This window comes from Bufo bufo, chromosome 2 (genome assembly GCF_905171765.1).
Source record: "Bufo bufo chromosome 2, aBufBuf1.1, whole genome shotgun sequence".
Lineage (NCBI taxonomy): Eukaryota > Metazoa > Chordata > Amphibia > Anura > Bufonidae > Bufo > Bufo bufo.
The window spans coordinates 36,587,718-36,606,436 of NC_053390.1; the positions used below are offsets into that span (position 1 = coordinate 36,587,718).

The 18,719-nt window shown below is 45.6% G+C and overlaps 1 protein-coding gene across 1 annotated transcript in view; it reads left to right on the forward strand.

The window, feature by feature from the left end:
* Positions 1–3,976: 3,976 nt before the first annotated feature.
* Positions 3,977–18,719, forward strand: part of TTC33 (tetratricopeptide repeat domain 33) — a 234,896-nt gene continuing 220,153 nt past the window's right edge. Inside the window, exon 1 of the mRNA XM_040420934.1 lies at positions 3,977–4,147. The gene's annotated coding sequence lies outside the window, so the exon portion shown is untranslated. The remainder of the gene's footprint in view (positions 4,148–18,719) is intronic.

The window sequence follows — 18,719 nt, forward strand, 5'->3', positions numbered from 1 at the left end:
AAGGACGAACAGGAGTCTCCTTCAGACCTAATGCAAACAATAGGGAAATGCAACACACAGAACCCAAACCAAATACAAAAAGGGAAAGGAAAGACTCAACTTCAAAGAGGCTATGGAAGCACCAGGAACTCCGCCGAGATCCACACACCAGCTGTCCACAACTGAAACTACAAACCGCACAGCATTGTGGGAGAAGCAACTATAAATAAGGAAGGTTAAATGACCACATTAGCAACACCTGAGGCAAGGGGTGTCGCCATTACCAGAAACAACACAGACGCCTATTGATCCACAAGGAAAACCTGTCAGATCAAACCACGTGTTGCCAGATCTCCTGCCGCCTGTCGCGGGAACGTCTGTGACAGTTACACAGCATCAGGTCATAGTGCGTGCTTATGTGCGCTGTGTCCTGACGATGTGTGTACGTCAGGATACAGTGCAGTGCGGGTGACCACGGAGCGGTGAATAATAGCAGGCATTTCACTCGTGCTCCGTCGTCACATGGTACAAATGAATCCTCGATCCCAAAAATTTGCATCGAAGATTTTTTTGTGTCGAGTTACTCAATTAATTCGAGTAATCGTTTCAGCCCTAGCTGCAGAATAATTTATCTTCTTCAGTGTCTGTGAAGCTCATGCTGTGAGAGGGGAGGAGGAGGAGAAGCTGCAGGCCATGAGAACTCTATGGGGGAGATTTATCAAGACTGCGTGAGATGCACCAAAATTATTAAGAAGTGCACTTGGTTTTCGCGCATCTCGGCATGTCGTGCATCATAATCTGAATTCTATGCCAACTAGGATCCGGCGTAGGTTTCAGGCATTACTGTTGGTAAATGTATTCGGTCGCTTAGCCTTCCATCCACAGTTAATAAAAGAGGCAAAAAGTCGCACAGATTTTTGCACCAAACGGAGCTTGTGCAAATATCGGCATTTTTTGACACGATCATTCAGATGGCAAATCTCCTCCACTGGCTCCAAGAACGAGGTTTATTTATTTATATTTTTCATTTTATCATTATACTAAAAATGAATGAAGCAACTTTGCAAATGCTTTTAATTAAAAATCTACTATTTTGTGTCTACAGCTGCTGTACAGGCCTAGGTGTCTCCATGGTAACAGACTACAAACAATCCCTGTGTAGTCTGATCCTGCAGTCATATTGATCTTCATCTGTCCTGTTCTTCTTGCTCGTCTGCCAAATGTAAATCAGTAAGAAGTAGGGAGTACGACTGCAGAGGCTGCTTTGTAGTCTGTTACTATGGAGACACATAGGTCTCTACAGGACCTGTAATATGTGTGATTTGTGAAGCTTCTAGGAATATTTATTATTAAAAGAGGTTCTCCAGGCTTTTACTATTGATGACCTATTCTTAGGATAGGTCATCAATATCAGATCGGCAGTTGTCCGACACCCGGCACCCCCGTCGATCAGCTGTATGAGGAGACTCCCTGAGGAATACTCCGTGTGCATTCCGTTTCCGTATTTCCGTTCCTCAAAAAAACAGAACATGTCCTATTATTATCCACATTACGGACAAGGATAGGACTGTTCTATTAGGGGCCAGCTGTTCCGTTCTCCAAAATACGGAATGCACACGGACGTCATACGTATTTTTTGCGGATCCGTGTTTTGCGGACTGCAAAATACATACGGTCGTGTGCATGAGCCCTAAGGGTTCCACATCCGGGATCTGCACCTACGTTGTGAACGGGGTGTCCCCTGTCCTGCCAACTGCAGTGTTTAATACGGGCGAGTGGACTCCTAGTTAGGTCCTTCAGTAGGACTACTATAGGAAGAAAAGAAAAATAAAGTTTTCCTCCTATCAATGCCTGACTGATATATCCATCACATGTGTGTGGGCTATGTATGAAGCTGGCGCATATGCTAAGCCCACCCAATGCACACAGCCAGCACCCCGGCCACAATGTGTGGGATGGAGGATGACTCTGACCCTGGTCATTTAACCCTTCAGATGCAGCTGTCAATAGTGACTGTGGCATCTGAGCGGTTAGACATAGGGAGGGGGCTCCGATCAGAGCCCCCGATGGCAAAATTGCGGTGCTCCGATTGACTGATATGGCAGCCTGGGGCGTTGTGAAGGCTACCAGGCCTGTCATAGTTAGCTGCCTGACTAGCCACATCTAAGGGCTCATCCACACGACCGAATGTATTTTGCGGTCCGCAAAAAATACGGATAACATCCGTGTGCATTCCGTATTTTGCGGAATGGAACAGCTGGCCCTTCATAGAAAAGTACTATCCTTGTCCGTAATGCGGACAATAATAGGGCATGTTGTGTAATGAAGTCAGGCGGCACAGCGTACTGGTTGAGGGGTGCTCGGTTTGTGTGGAGGTAATCCCAAAATCAGAAGAATGAAAGAAAACCGGCACTCCCAAAAATCTTTGCTGGTGATAGATTTATTGGTCACTCATATGACGCGCGGCGTTTCGGCACTCACAGGTGCCTTTTTCAAACAAGAAGTGAGCAGCAGTATGAGTACTGCTGCTCACTTCTTGTTTGAAAAAGGCACCTGTGAGTGCTGAAACGCCGCGCGTCATATGAGTGACCAATAATAGGGCATGTTCTAATTTTTGGCGGAATGGATATACGAAACGGAATGCACACGGAGTTACTTCCGTTTTTTTTTTGCAGACCCATTGAAGTGAATGGTTCGGTATACGGTCCGCAGAAAAAAAACAAAAAACGGAACGGACACAGAAAGAAAATACGTTTGTATCCCTAAGGCAGAGCCTGACAGGCAGCCTGTAAAAAATCCCATAGACCGCAATAGTATTCTATTGCAGTCTATGGGAAAAGTGATCAGGAGATCACATGTCCAAGTTCCCTAAGGGGACTAGAAATTACAGTGAATTTTTTTTAAAAAGTTTTTAAAGATCTAAAAAAATATCAAAAACTCAAATCACCTGCTTTTCCTAATTTTACCTTGAAAAATAACCATAATTAGTATTGCTGCATCCGAAAAAAAAAAAAAACGAATTGAATAAAACGCGATCAAAATGCTGTATGTACCCCAAAATGGTACTAATAAACACTACAGCGCGCCCCAAAAAAGAAAACAGGCTCTCACACGGCTGTATACAGAAATATAAAAGTTAAGCATCAGAATATGGCAATGCAAAGTAGATTATTTTTAAAAGTTTTTTTTTTTTTTTTTCAAATTACTAAAATAAAATGTATATAAATTTGGTATTGCCGTAATAGTCCCGACCTGGGACAAACAAAACCCCAAAAACCTTGGCGTAAACTGCGGTTTTTTTCAATTTTACCTCACAAATATTTTTTTTTTCCTGTTTCCCAATACAAGATATGGTAAATAAAAAAAAACTTATTCCCACAAAAAAATACATCCTCTTATGGCTACGGGAACGGAAAATTTAAAAATATAAGAGTCCTGGAAGGCAGGGAGGAAAAATTGAAAACGCAAAAATTCAAACAGGCCCAGTTGTTAATGGGTTAAAAATGTAAAGGCGCATTTACCCCAAAAATCAGGCCTCCTCCATCTATAAAAAATAGAACATTCCTTCCTTTCAAAACATGGCGCCTCAATAATGGAAAATTACAACTGGTCCAGCGGAAAACAATGGTATCTCCCAGTCTGCAGCGGTTACTAATAGCAACCAATTAGATTCAAGCTAAAATGCAAGCAACAGTCTGATTGGTTGATGTGGGCAGTGCTACTTGATTGCTCTGCTCATGCAGTCTGTAAACCTGCCATAGCGACCAATCAGAGTCACTCTAAATTGCAAGCAACCATCTGATTGGTTGATGTGGTCAGCGCCACTACATTACTCTGCACATACAGTCTGTAAAACCCGCCATAGCGCGCACACGTAACCATAGGCAACCGCAACAAACCGGGCTTAGACCATAATTGGCCGAAAATAGTCACATGTCCGCACTCTGTGGCGCGCAGCTTTTACGTCACACCTGACAAGGCTGACGACTGCCGTAAATAAACACACTGTAGGCCGAATATAAGCCAACCCAGGGAAATTACTCCACCAGACGTTCATCTTCAACGTTTGCTTCTGGTTTCCTGTGAATGTTTATGTTTGTCCGCACGACGCAGCGAGCTCACCACCGCTGTGCACGGAGGAGGAAGAGGCTATAAGTAGCTCCTGAAGGTAAACGCGGGAGTGTGAGCTTGAGGCTGAGAGCTGCCTGAGGGTTATGGGCGGGTGTACAGACAGGGCCGTGCGCGCCTGTATACTGCGGGGTCGTCATGGTGACTGTGGAGTCAATTTAAAGGGATTGTCCATTTTTATGTAAATAAAGCTTTTATTGTGTAAAAAAACCGATTTGATACATATGCAAATGAACCTGAGATGAGTCCTGTAGGTGAGACGAGTCAGGGACAGGACTCATCTCAGGGTAATTTGCATATATATCAAATAGTTTTTTTTACACAATAAAAGCACACAGAGCTATAGGGACTGGGTATTGTGGATGTGCTAGCGGCCATATAGCAGCCCATGTCCTCAGCTCTATACACAAAATCCCGGTGACAGGTTCCCTTTAAGCATTCAGTAATGATATTTTTAGTCCCACCAGGGGGCTTGAACCTGCGGTCATCACATAATGCGATATGGTCTATTATTGCTCTCTGATGGGTCGCGCCCTCGGATCCTGCGCCCGCTCGCTCATCAGGTGGTGTCGAGTCCTTTGGGACGTGACTGTGCGGTCAGATGTATACCGTCTCCATCGTAGTGGACAGCTTATGTTGGGGGCAACTCGTATTATGGGTTCCGTCATAACATGCCCCCCCCGCTCCTCCATGCTGGGAGGCTGGCTGCATTACCGGGTTTTGTCTCAGGCTGGATAGCAGCTAGAGATGTGAAACGGTCTAAGCCTTAAAACCAGACCAGGATTGCGCTGCCGCCTTACATCCAGAAATAAGACCAAGTATAGTTGTGACTAAAGGCCCGGTGTCCGGCTGTATGGAGGCCGCTGGGATCCTGCTTTACCGCCTGTCTGGGCCACAAAACGCAGAAGTGCTGGAAACAATTCCACAAAATACCTCTGTGAGATTCAGACCGCCGCTGGCTTCAGACATCAGATTTGTCGCCGGTAATGACCCGTCTGTCATGGCGATAAGTTGAGGCGAAACTGAAGTCAAATTGATGCAAACCCGTCATTTGGTGCAGCTGAGCTGAAGGTATTGCAGAGTTGATGGTGCAGCGGAGCTGACAATGATGCTGGGTTGCTGGTATAGCAAAGATTGTAATGTCCTGAACAAGGGATGTAGCAGAGCTCATAGTGTTCTGAACATGGGATGTAGCAGAGCTCATAGTGTTCTGAACATGGGATGTAGCAGAGCTCATAGTGTTCTGAACATGGGATGTAGCAGAGCTCATAGTGTTCTGAACATGGGATGTAGCAGAGCTCATAGTGTTCTGAACAAGGGATGTAGCAGAGCTCATAGTGTTCTGAACATGGGATGTAGCAGAGCTCATAGTGTTCTGAACATGGGATGTAGCAGAGCTCATAGTGTTCTGAACATGGGATGTAGCAGAGCTCATAGTGTTCTGAACAAGAGATGTAGCAGAGCTCATAGTGTTCTGAACAAGGGATGTAGCAGAGCTCATAGTGTTCTGAACAAGGGATGTAGCAGAGCTCATAGTGTTCTGAACAAGGGATGTAGCTGAGCTCATAGTGTTCTGAACAAGGGATGTAGCAGAGCTCATAGTGTTCTGAACAAGGGATGTAGCAGAGCTCATAGTGTTCTGACCCAGGGATGTAGTAGGGGCGATATTGTTCTGACCCAGGGATGTAGCAGAGCTCATAGTGTTCTGAACAAGGCATGTAGCTAATAGTAAAGACCCACCAATGTCATTTGCTATGCGATTTATTACACGATCTGTAACATCTGAAATTGAAGAGAAAAATTAGCATAAATTCTTCAGCAACAATGTGCCCATATTACAGTGCCTTGAAAAAGTATTCATATCCCTTGAACTTTTCCACTTTATTTTTAACCTTGCACCCGCAAACTTAGTGTAACTGCCATTCTATTATTTTATTTTGTAATGTGTAGGGGCAGTGATACTAATCATTTTTGTAATATACTTTAATTACTGAAATCGTACATTTCTATTAGAAAAATAGCTCTAAAAAGGCCCATTTTGTGCCCCTTCTGTTTACATAACAGTGGAGACTTGCTAACACTGACTGTTATGTAAACAGAAGATACTGTTTCAGTAATTAAAGTATATTCCAAAAATGATTGCTTTCACTGCCCCTACACATTACAAAAAAAAAAAAAATAGAATGACCGTTACACTTTAAATGTATTTTATTGGGATTTTATGTGAAGTGAGAAGACAATGATACATGGTTTTCAAGTTTTTTAATAAATAAAAATTGGCAAAGTGTGGTGTGCACTTGTATTCAGCCCCCGGAATCAATACTGTGTAGGACCACCTGTTGGGGTCTGTCTCCACCAGCTTTGCACATCTAGAGGATGAAATCTGCCCATTCGTCTTTGCAGAAGAGCTCGCGCTCAGTCAGAATGGATGGAGAGCGTCTGCAAACAGCAGGTCTCAGGTCTGGACTGTGACTGGGCCATTCTAACACAGGAATATGCTTTGGTCTAAACCAGGGATTCCCAACCTGTGGCCCTCCAGCTATTGCAAAACTACAACTCCCAGCATGCCCGGACAGCGTACAGCTATTAGGGTATACTGGGATTTGTTGGGAATCCCTGATCTAAACCTTTCTTTTGTAGCTCTTGCTGGATGTTGAGGGTCGTTGTCCTGCTGGAAGGTGAATCCCCTTCCCCAGTCTGAAGTCTTTTGCAGCCTCTACCAGGTTTTCCTCCAGGATTGTCCTGTATTTAACTCCATCCATCTTCCCATCAGCTCTGACCAGCTTCCCTGTCCCTGCTGAAGAAAAGCCTCCCCGCATCATGATGCTGCCACCTCCATGTGTCATGGTGGAATGGTGTGTTCAGGGTTAGTTTTCAGCCACACATAGGGGGGCATTGTCTAAATCTATGCCAGCTCCCTTGGCGTAGATTGAGACCCTTTTCTACACCTAAAACAGGCGTAAAAAATCATAACTGTGTGACCGGCCCATTTTTTTTTTCTCCGCCCATGCCCCGCCCCCCCCTTTTTTTTTAGACCTGGCGTGAGCGACAGGAAAGGGGAAAAAGTCTCCGATTGCGCTGCAATCTGTGACAGATATACGCCAAAAACTGTTCTATATCTCAGTGCTCCAGACTAAAAAAAATACCTAGTAGCCATTGGCTCCTGAACTGAAAAATTTTTAGTCGCCAAATCGAAACCGAATCAAAATTTTGGTATCGTGACAACGCTACGCCGATCAGATCGGCGTAGGGTTGTTTCGATACCCAAATTTTGATTCGCTTTCGTCACCATAAAAAAGTATTGCGATACTCTGTTACGGCGCTCACCGCATAGGGGAGATTTTTTATTAATTTGATAGTTTGGACTTTTCGGACGCAGCGCTATGTAATATGTTTATTTATTGTTTATATATTTTATATGTAAAATTGGGAAGGGGGGGATTTAAACTTAATATTTTAGTGTTTGTGTTTTGTTTTTTTTGTTTTTTTACTAACTTTTAGCCCCCTTAGGGACTAGAACCCTTGTCCTATTCACCCTGATAGATCTCTATCAGGATGAATAGGACCTCACACTGTCCCTGCTGCCCTGTGCTTTGTGCACATGGCAGCAGGGAGCTTACTATAGCAGCAGGGGCTTCAGTAGCGTCCTGGCTGCCATGGTAACCGATCGGACCCCCGCGATTTCACTGCTGGGGCTTCGATCGGAACTGGCCACTGAATCACCAATGACTTTAATGCTTAGGTGTTGGGGGGGGGGGGGGGGGAGGTGTCTCCACTGCGCTGCTGAGAAGAACATCAGCAGCGGGGCAGAGAACTATCATCTCCTGTGCCCCGCTGCTGTATTCAACGGCAGAGCTGCGGCGGCGGGTCTAATCGCAAATGGCCATTTGTAAATTCTAAGTCGCATTGGCGACCATTTTGGTCGCCATCTGGACCCTGTATCTGTTCCTAAATAACCCCCATAGCGTTTTGCATTTAAGTAAAAAAAACAAAAAGTTCAGCTTTAGGCCTCATGCACACGACCGTATTTTTTCACGGTCCGCAAAACGGGGTTTCGTTGGTCCGTGATCCGTGACCGTTTTTTCGTCCGTGGGTCTTCCTTGATTTTTGGAGGATCAACGGACACGAAAAAACAGTTGTTTTGGTGTCCGCCTGGCCGTGCGGAGCCAAACGGATCCGTCCTGAATTACAATGCAAGTCAATGGGGACGGATCCGTTTGACGTTGACACAATATAGTGCAATTTCAAACGGATCCGTCCCCCATTGACTTTCAATGTAAAGTCAGGAGTTAATATACCATAGGATCTGAGTTTTCTCCAATCCGATAGTATATTTTAACTTGAAGCGTCCCCATCACCATGGGAACGCCTCTATGTTAGAATATACCATCGGATTTGAGTTAGATCGTGAAACTCAGATCCGACAGTATATTCTAACACAGAGGCGTTCCCATGGTGATGGGGCTGCTTCAAGTTAGAATATACTGAGAACTGTGTACATGACTGCCCCCTGCTGCCTGGCAGCACCCGATCTCTTACAGGGGGCTGTGATCCGCACAATTAACCCCTCAGGTGCTGCACCTGAAGGGGTTAATTGTGCATATCATGGCCCCCTATAAGAGATTAGGGGCTGCCAGGCAGGAGGGGGCAGACCCCCCTCCCTCCCTAGTTTTAATTTCATTGGTGGCCAGTGCGCCCCCCCCCCCCCGCCCCCCCTTTTTCCCTCTATTGTATTATTTTCATTGGTGGCACAGTGTGCGGCACCCCCCGCCCCCCCCTCCCTCTATTGTATTATTTTCATTGGTGGTAGCGGAGAGTTAGGCCTCTTTCACACTTGCGTTGTCCGGATCCGGCGTGTACTCCACTTGCCGGAATTACACGCCGGATCCGGAAAAACGCAAGTGTACTGAAAGCATTTGAAGACGGAGCCGTCTTAAAAATGCGTTCAGTGTTACTATGGCAGCCAGGACGCTATTAAAGTCCTGGTTGCCTTAGTAGTAGTGGGGAGCAGGGGAGCGGTATACTTACAGTCCGTGCGGCTCCCCGGGGCGCTCCAGAGTGACGTCAGAGCGCCCCATGCGCATGGATGACGTGCCATGCGATCACGTGATCCATGCGCTTGGGGCGCCCTGACGTCACTCTGGAGCGCCCCGGGAGCCGCACGGACGGTAAGTATGCTGCTCCCCCGCTCCCCACTGCACTTTACCATGACTGCCAGGACTTTAGCGTCCCGGTAGCCATGGTAACCATTCAGAAAAAGCTAAACGTCGGGTCCGGCAATGCGCCGAAACGACGTTTAGCTTAAGGCCGGATCCGGATTAATGCCTTTCAATGGGCATTAATTCTGGATCCGGCCTTGCAGCAAGTGTTCAGGATTTTTGGCCGCAGCAAAAAGCGCAGCATGCTGCAGTATTCTCTCCGGCCAAAAAACGTTCCGTTCCGGAACTGAAGACATCCTGATGCATCCTGAAAGGATTTCTCTCAATTCAGAATGCATAGGGATAATCCTGATCAGGATTCTTCCGGCATAGAGCCCAGACGACGGAACTCTATGCCGGAAGACAAGAACGCAAGTGTGAAAGAGCCTTTAGAAGCATCATACTTACCTGCTGCGCTGTCTGTGACCAGCCGGGAGCTCCACCTACTGGTAAGTGACAGGTCTGTGCGGCGCATTGCTTAATGATCTGTCACTTACCAGTAGGAGGAGCTCCCGGCCGGTCACAGACAGCCACCAATGAAAATAATACAATAGAGGGGAGGGGGCCGCACTGGCCACCAATGAAATTAAAACTGGGGAGGGAGGGGGGTCTGCCCCTGATCTCTTATAGGGGGCTATGATATGCACAATTAACCCCTTCAGGTGCAGCACCCCTGTAAGAGATCGGGTGCTGCCAGGCAGCAGGGGGCAGTCATGTACACAGTTCTCAGTATATTCTAACTAGAAGCGTCCCCATCACTATGGGAACGCCTCTGTGTTAGAATATACTGTCGGATTTGAGTTTTCACGAAGTGAAAACTCAGCTCTGAAAAAGCTTTCATACAGACGGATCTTCGGATCTGTCTGTATGAAAGTAACCTACGGCCACGGATCAAGGACGCGGATGCCAATCTTGTGTGCATCCGTGTTCTTTCACGGACCCATTGACTTGAATGGGTCTGTGAACCGTTGTCCGTCAAAAAAATAGGACAGGTCATGAAAATAGGATAGGTCTATTTTTTTTTTTGACGGCCACAGGAAACACGGATCACAGATGCGGCTGCAAAACGGTGCATTTTCCGATTTTTCCACGGACCCATTGAAAGTCAATGGGTCAGCGAAAAAAAACGGCACAACGGTCACGGATGCACACAACGGTCGTGTGCATGAGGCCTTAGTCTCATCTGACCAGAACACCTTCTTCCACATGTTTGCTGTGTCCCCTACATGGCTTGTAGAAAACCGCAGACCGGATGATGGCTTTCTTCTTGCTGCTCTTCCATAAAGACCAGATTTGTGGAGTACAGGACTAATAGTTGTCCTGTGGACAGATTCTCCCACCTGAGCTGTGGATCTCTGCAGCTCCTCCAGAGTGACCATGGACCTCTTGGCTGCTTCTGTAATTAGTTTGGGTGGGCGGCCGGGTCTTGTTAGCTTTGCAGTTGTGCCATACTGTGGCAAACATCGCCACTTACAGAATGTCTTTCTTGTCTGTACCTCTTCCCCTCCCCCCTTTTCCTGTCCCATTGTTTCCCCAGCAGGGTGTTGTCTCAGGGACACTGGGAGACCAGTTTAAACCAGCTGCAGTGTCCTCCCTCGACCTCCCATCAGCCCTTGCTATTGTCTGATCCCACTTCTCCTTGTACCATAGTCATCTATGTATTGTATGTAAATGAGGCTGTTGGCGGTTTGAAACCAGGTGCGCATGCCGAGTAAAGTCAGTTGACTCCCAAACTGTGTGTCGTCCAGTCACTGGGGAAATGGTCTCTTGGATATTGACCTGCTTCTTCAGCTACAAGGGGATTTAAGTGAAGATATTGAGGGTATACCTTGAATCTCCGCAACAATTGGTGGCAGCGGCGGGATACAAGCCTTGCAGCACAGCAAAGCAGCAGTTTGTTGAAACAGCCATTCGGATATACTGGAGTAAGAGAATATGTGCAGTCATACGAACGAACGGCGAATGGAGACTAATTATGCAACATTGAAACGAACTACGTTAAAGGAATTATTGGAAGCAAGGGGAAGAAAAGCCAGCAACATAACCAAAGCTACTCTTGTGGCCGAACTCATGGAGGGGGACAGAGCGACCACTGCGGCAACTCCACAGGAGACGGAGCCAACAGAATTTACAAGAGAGTTCAATAGCAGGTTAGCTTTTTACCCAAACACCCCCTCCGTGGAGACACTGGAAAGACTGATAGCAGATGTACACGAGTACATTGTAGCGAAGCAAAACGCTATTCAGCGAGTCGGGGAAGGAGCCCCAGCGCCCACCAGCACTACCCAGGGAAAAGCTAAGATTCCCTACCAAGCTTTTAAAAATTACACAGAAGGAGAAAGTGATATTGACGAATACCTACAGGATTTCGAAAGGTTGTGCCAGCTACACGACATCAGCCCAGCCGACCAAGTACCCCTGCTGGCAGGTAGATTGTCAGGCCGCGCCGCAGAGGCATACCGAACCGTCCCAGACGAAGACATCAGGAATTATCCCAAAGTCAAACAAGCCATCCTAGCACGGTATGCCATTACCTCGGAGGCATACCGACTCAAATTCCGGGACATCAAGAAACAAACAAAAGACTCACACACTGAATGGGCACACCGACTACAACGAGCCGCTAAGGGGTGGATGGAAGCGACACGGTTCACCACTATGGAAGAGATGTTCCAGGTAATAGTAATGGAGCAGTTTTTTAATGGACTAACCACAGAACTGCAAAATTGGGTACGAGATCGCAAACCCCGTACCCTACCAGAGGCAGCCAAGCTAGCTGACGAGTTCCAAGACACTAGGCGAGATCAACGCACACCACACCGGACCACGTATGGATCTACCACCCCTCTGCCAGCAGTGACTACCTTGGCTCACCCACGACCAGCCGCGAGCCACAACCAGTACCCTGCTAGGTACAATACCCGACCACCGATCCGCTGCCACACCTGCAACTAACAGGGGCACATCCAGAGAGACTGCCCACGTAACCGACCTCGCCAGAACTGGAACCACCAGTGTCCTCCTCCCCCCAATCGGGCTGCAGTACACTGCTGCCAAAGAGAATCTGTGCTCCCAACATCCACAGTCACCTCAATAGAAGAGCCTCTGGGGATCCTACACGAGGTAAACCCCATACAAGCCGCCTCAGACAACCGCCAGGGGCACCGCCAGGTGGTACACATGGAGGGGAAGAGTATACAAGGGTTACGTGACTCTGGGGCCACGTTAACCCTGGTCCGAAATCATTTGGTGCCTAAGCACACCCTCACCGGAGACTGTGTAGCTGTACGGGTGGCAGGGGGAGCAATTTACAAAGTTCCCACTGCCAAGGTGCATTTGAATTGGGGGGCAGGACATGGAAACATGGAGGTGGGAATTATGCAGGGATTCTCCCCTTTTGAATTATTGTTCGGGAGGAGAGTGAGGGGTCCCTTAGACCTTATCAGAGAACACTGGGAGGGAGGGGTAACTTCGAATGGTACCCCTATTGTCCCATACGTGCTAGAGTTTAGGGAACGCTTGGAGGCTCTGACCCAGACGGTACGTACTAACCTCCAAGCGGCCCAACAACGACAGCGCAGATGGTACGATAAGGGGGCCAGGGACCGCAGCTTTCAGGTCGGGCAGAAGGTGTTAATCCTACGGCCAGTCCCTAATGACAAGCTGCAGGCCTCCTGGCAGGGCCCATACAAGGTGGTGGAGCAAATCTGCGATACCATCTATGTGATCGGCCCGTGCGCTGGAGCAGGGGGCAGACGCATGCTCCATGTGAACATGCTGAAGCCCTACTATGAGCGCATAGAAGAGGTGACCGCTATTTGCGCCTCTGCCGCAGAGGACTTTGACAATTTACCTCTCCCAGACCTCCTAGAGAAAGAGGGCCAGAAAGAGGACCTGGAAGAGGTTCAGTTATGTGAACGGCTGAGTCCCCAGGAAAGGGCGCAGGCTCATAGTTTAATAAGGGAAAAAGGAACCACTTTTTATAATCTCCCCGGGTACACCCCGTTAGCCACCCACAGAGTAGAAACACCAGGGCAGACCCCTCTCCGCCAACCTCCTTACCGCATACCTGAATCCGTAAAGGATAATATGCGCAAGGAAATTGAAGAAATGCTACAACTAGGAGTCATAGAGCACTCTGAAAGCCCTTGGGCCTCCCCAGTAGTTCTGGTGCCGAAACGGGATGGGACTACCCACTTCTGCGTAGACTACCGGAGGCCTAATGATAAGACCGTATCCGATGCTTACCCTATGCCCCGGATAGACGAGCTCCTGGACAAAATGGCCAGGGGCCAATACCTCACCACAATAGATCTTTGTAAGGGGTATTGGCAGATTCCCCTAGCCGAACACGCCATCCCTAAGTAGGCGTTTGTCACCCCGTTTGGCCTGTACCAGTTTAAGGTCATGCCATTCGGGATGAAAAACGCTCCGGCTACTTTTCAGAGGATGGTGGATCGGCTATTGGATGGGTTCCAGGAGTACGCTTGCGCCTATCTAGATGATATAGCGATCTTCAGCCACTCCTGGACTGAACACCTGACCCACATACCTAGGACACTGGGTAGGGAGCGGCAAACAAAAACCCGAACCGGCTAAGGTAGAGGCTGTAGCCAAATGGCCAACCCCTCGTACCAAAACTCAAGTACTGGCATTCCTAGGGACCGCAGGATACTACCGTAAATTTGTACCCAACTACAGTACCCTGGCCAAACCCCTCACCGATTTGACCCGCAAGAATTTTCCTAAGATAGTAGTCTGGACCTCAGAGTGTGAGCAGGCATTCCAGCAACTAAAAACGGCTCTTGTGAATTCCCCTGTACTTGCCGCCCCTGATCCAACTAAACACTTTCTCGTCCACACAGACGCTTCTATGTTTGGATTGGGGGCAGTACTGAGCCAAGTCGGAGAAGATGGCGGCGAGCATCCAGTGGCTTACTTAAGCAGAACACTTTTTACCCCGGGAAGTAAGCTATGCCGCCATAGAAAAAGAATGCCTGGCCGTGGTGTGGGCCCTTAAAAAGCTGCAGCCCTATTTGTATGGACAACCCTTTTCCTTACTCACGGATCACAACCCGTTGGTGTGGCTGAACAGGGTGTCAGGAGACAATGCCCGGCTGCTGCGCTGGAGTTTGGCGCTGCAGCCTTTTGACTTTACCATCCATTACCGCCCTGGGAAGCAAAATGGCAACGCCGACGGGTTATCCAGACAAACTGAACTTGAAAAGTGATCTGTGAGCGCTCCTCCGGACATCCCCAAGCCGATCCGTTGGGATCAGACTGTGTATGCCGGCTTGGATCTGGGGGAGCATTGTGGCAAACATCGCCACTTATAGAATGTCTTTCTTGTCTGTACCTCTTCCCCTCCCCCCTTTTCCTGTCCCATTGTTTCCCCAGCAGGGTGTTGTCTCAGGGACACTGGGAGACCAGTTTAAACCAGCTGCAGTGTCCTCCCTCGACCTCCCATCAGCCCTTGCTATTGTCTGACCCCACTTCTCCTTGTACCATAGTCATCTATGTATTGTATGTAAATGAGGCTGTTGGCGGTTTGAAACCAGGTGCACATGCCGAGTAAAGTCAGTTGACTCCCAAACTGTGTGTCGTCCAGTCACTGGGGAAATTGTCTCTTGGGTATTGACCTGCTTCTTCAGCTACTAAAGGGGATTTAAATGAAGATATTGAGGGTATACCTCGAATCTCCGCAACACATACTCCTCCTCTTTTCGGATGAGGGATTGAACATTGCTCCGTGAGATGTTCAGAGCCTGGGATATTTTGTATAAACTTTAGGGCTGTTTCACACGAGCGGATGCCGTGCGGGTAATCCAATGGGTGAAAGAGAGCCAAGCCCCGTTCCGGACAGCAGAGACACGGAGCAGTACCATGATTGATGATGCTCCGTGCCTCTCTGTGACCTTTTTACTACAAAATCACAGTGAGATAAAGTTGTCACCGTGATTTTGTAGTAAAAAGGTCACAGAGAGGCAAAGAGCATCATCAATTATGTTACTGCTCCGTGTCTCTGCTGTCCAGAGCGGGGCTTGGCTCTCTTTCACGCAGCAGATTACCCGCACTGTCATGTATCTTCTATATGAAAAGAATCTTCATATAAAAGAGAGGATAAAAAAAAACATAAAAATCATATTATCCTTCAGGCGGACATAATCGCCTCTAAGTTCTTTTTATCAAGTATATTAATTTGATTTTTGCAAGCAGTGAAACAAAGGGACAATTGTATATGCAAAAATATATATATATAGTTTATTATAAAACAAAGAATATAAAATCAATACAATTGCAAAACAAATGATGAAGTTACAAAATAATACCCAAAATGTACCACACGGTGGTGCTAACACACCCCTATCTGATCAGCACAGTGTGACTAAGTGATTTATGACAACCAGTGTCATACTTTTAACAAACAGACTCGTATACCAAGGGAAACTTAGGATCTTCTCTTTATCAAACAGGCTATAATAATAAAACACGGATTATACAGGAAAATAAATGTTATCCCTTGACTCTGTTTTCCTATGACCAATCAAAAATATATGATATTAATATGATAAAATATTCAGCTCGGCAATCAGACTATGGAAAATAACTTTCCAAGGGTTTAGTCCTCTTTTCAAATAATGTCAGATCTTCCATTAACAATAACATTAAGAGAATATTCAGCATTATGGAGGCGCCTAACAGTATATATTCCCACAGCATGGGGACTTTTGGCTATATACCGAGAGAAATATCTTATTAATATCATGAGCAGTAAACCCAAATATACGTTACCAGGTCAAAGGTAGGGTTCAGATGGGACCAGTTCTCAAGAACTTTCCTAGTAATCCAAAAAAGAATCCAAGTTTCTTCTGATGAAGTTTTCTTTTTGTCTTGATTGGATGGATCAATGGATCTATGGATCTCCCTTGCTGCTCCGCACACGAGTAATTATTCCCCCCCCCCTTATCTAAGAATCCATCTCCTTTAGATTAGGGATTTCCAATCAGGTAAGGTGGGTGTATTCGCATGCTAATAACATCATGATGTCATATTAACTCCTAATATGGCATAGAACAAATAATTAAATAATATAATATTGTCCATTTGCCTCCAGATGGCACTGTGGTGCTGCAGATGAACATCACAACTTCTAAGCATTTAACACTAAATATCTAATAATACGTTCACATGACCTTCTTGACCTTTTTAATATACATCATTGAAGAAGGTCTTTTCCTGACACTTTTGATTACCTATATCCTGGACTTGTTGGAGTTGGCTGTCTTCTATCTTTTTGAAATATGTGTTAACTTGATAAAAAATTTATATAACAGCTTTGATGCTTGGCATCGGAACTTGTACATTTCACTTATCTACATCCATGAATAACTATTGTTTTGAAATAACATTTACTCTTCTCAGAAATCCAATTAACATAAACTTACTTCAATGTTTCTGTACCTTCTTCAATATATTCTAAATGATATATACATAGTATAACATATATATATAAATTGATACATTGTTACACATAGATAACACATACGGATTATTGGTTAAAAAATGTTGTAAACTAAATATACCATACAGAGATATATACACTGCTCAAAAAAATAAAGGGAACACAAAAATAACACATCCTAGATCTGAATTAATTAAATACTTGTCTGAAATACTTTACATAGTTGAATGTGCTGACAACAAAATCACACAAAAATAAAAAAATGGAAATCAAATTTTTTAACCCATGGAGGTCTGGATTTGGAGTCACACTCAAAAACAAAGTGGAAAAACACACTACAGGCTGATCCAACTTTGATGTAATGTCCTTAACCACCTCAGCCCCCCTAGCTTAAACACCCTGAAAGACCAGGCCACTTTTTACACTTCTGACCTACACTACTTTCACCGTTTATTGCTCGGTCATGCAACTTACCACCCAAATGAATTTTACCTCCTTTTCTTCTCACTAATAGAGCTTTCATTTGGTGGTATTTCATTGCTGCTGACATTTTTACTTTTTTTGTTATTAATCGAAATTTAACGATTTTTTTGCAAAAAAATGACATTTTTCACTTTCAGTTGTAAAATTTTGCAAAAAAAACGAGATCCATATATAAATTTTGCTCTAAATTTATTGTTCTACATGTCTTTGATAAAAAAAAAAATGTTTGGGTAAAAAAAAAAATGGTTTGGGTAAAAGTTATAGCGTTTACAAACTATGGTACAAAAATGTGAATTTCCGCTTTTTGAAGCAGCTCTGACTTTCTGAGCACCTGTCATGTTTCCTGAGGTTCTACAATGCCCAGACAGTACAAACACCCCACAAATGACCCCATTTCGGAAAGTACACACCCTAAGGTATTCGCTGATGGGCATAGTGAGTTCATAGAACTTTTTATTTTTTGTCACAAGTTAGTGGAAAATGATGATTTTTTTTTTTTTCTTACAAAGTCTCATATTCCACTAACTTGTGACAAAAAATAAAAACTTCCATGAACTCACTATGCCCATCAGCGAATACCTTGGGGTGTCTTCTTTCCAAAATGGGGTCACTTGTGGGGTAGTTATACTGCCCTGGCATTCTAGGGGCCCAAATGTGTGGTAAGGAGTTTGAAATCAAATTCTGTAAAAAAAAAATAACCAGTGAAATCCGAAAAGGTGCTCTTTGGAATGTGGGCCCCTTTGCCCACCTAGGCTGCAAAAAAGTGTCACACATCTGGTATCTCCGTATTCAGGAAAAGTTGGGGAATGTGTTTTGGGGTGTCATTTTACATATACCCATGCTGGGTGAGAGAAATATCTTGGCAAAAGACAACTTTTCCCATTTTTTTTTTTTATACAAAGTTGGCATTTGACCAAGATATTTATCTCGCCCAGCATTGGTATATGTAAAATGACACCCCAAAACACATTCCCCAACTTCTCCTGAATACGGAGATACCACATGTGTGACATTTTTTTGCAGCCTAGGTGGGCAAAGGGGCCCAAATTCCTTTTAGGAGGGCATTTTTAGACATTTGGATACCAGACTTCTTCTCACGCTTTGGGGCCCCTAAAATGCCAGGGCAGTATAAATACCCCACAAGTGACCCCATTTTGGAAAGAAGACACCCCAAGGTATTCAATGAGGGGCATGGCGAGTTCATAGAAAAAAAAAAATTTTTGGCACAAGTTAGCGGAAATTGATTTTTTATTTATTTTTCTCAAAGTCTCCCTTTCCGCTAACTTGGGACAAAAATTTCAATCTTTCAAGGACTCAATATGCCCCTCAGCGAATACCTTGGGGTGTCTTCTTTCCAAAATGGTGTTATTTGTGGGGTGTTTGTACTGCCCTGGCATTTGAGGGTCTCCGCAATCATTACATGTATGCCCAGCATTAGGAGTTTCTGCTATTCTCCTTATATTGAGCAT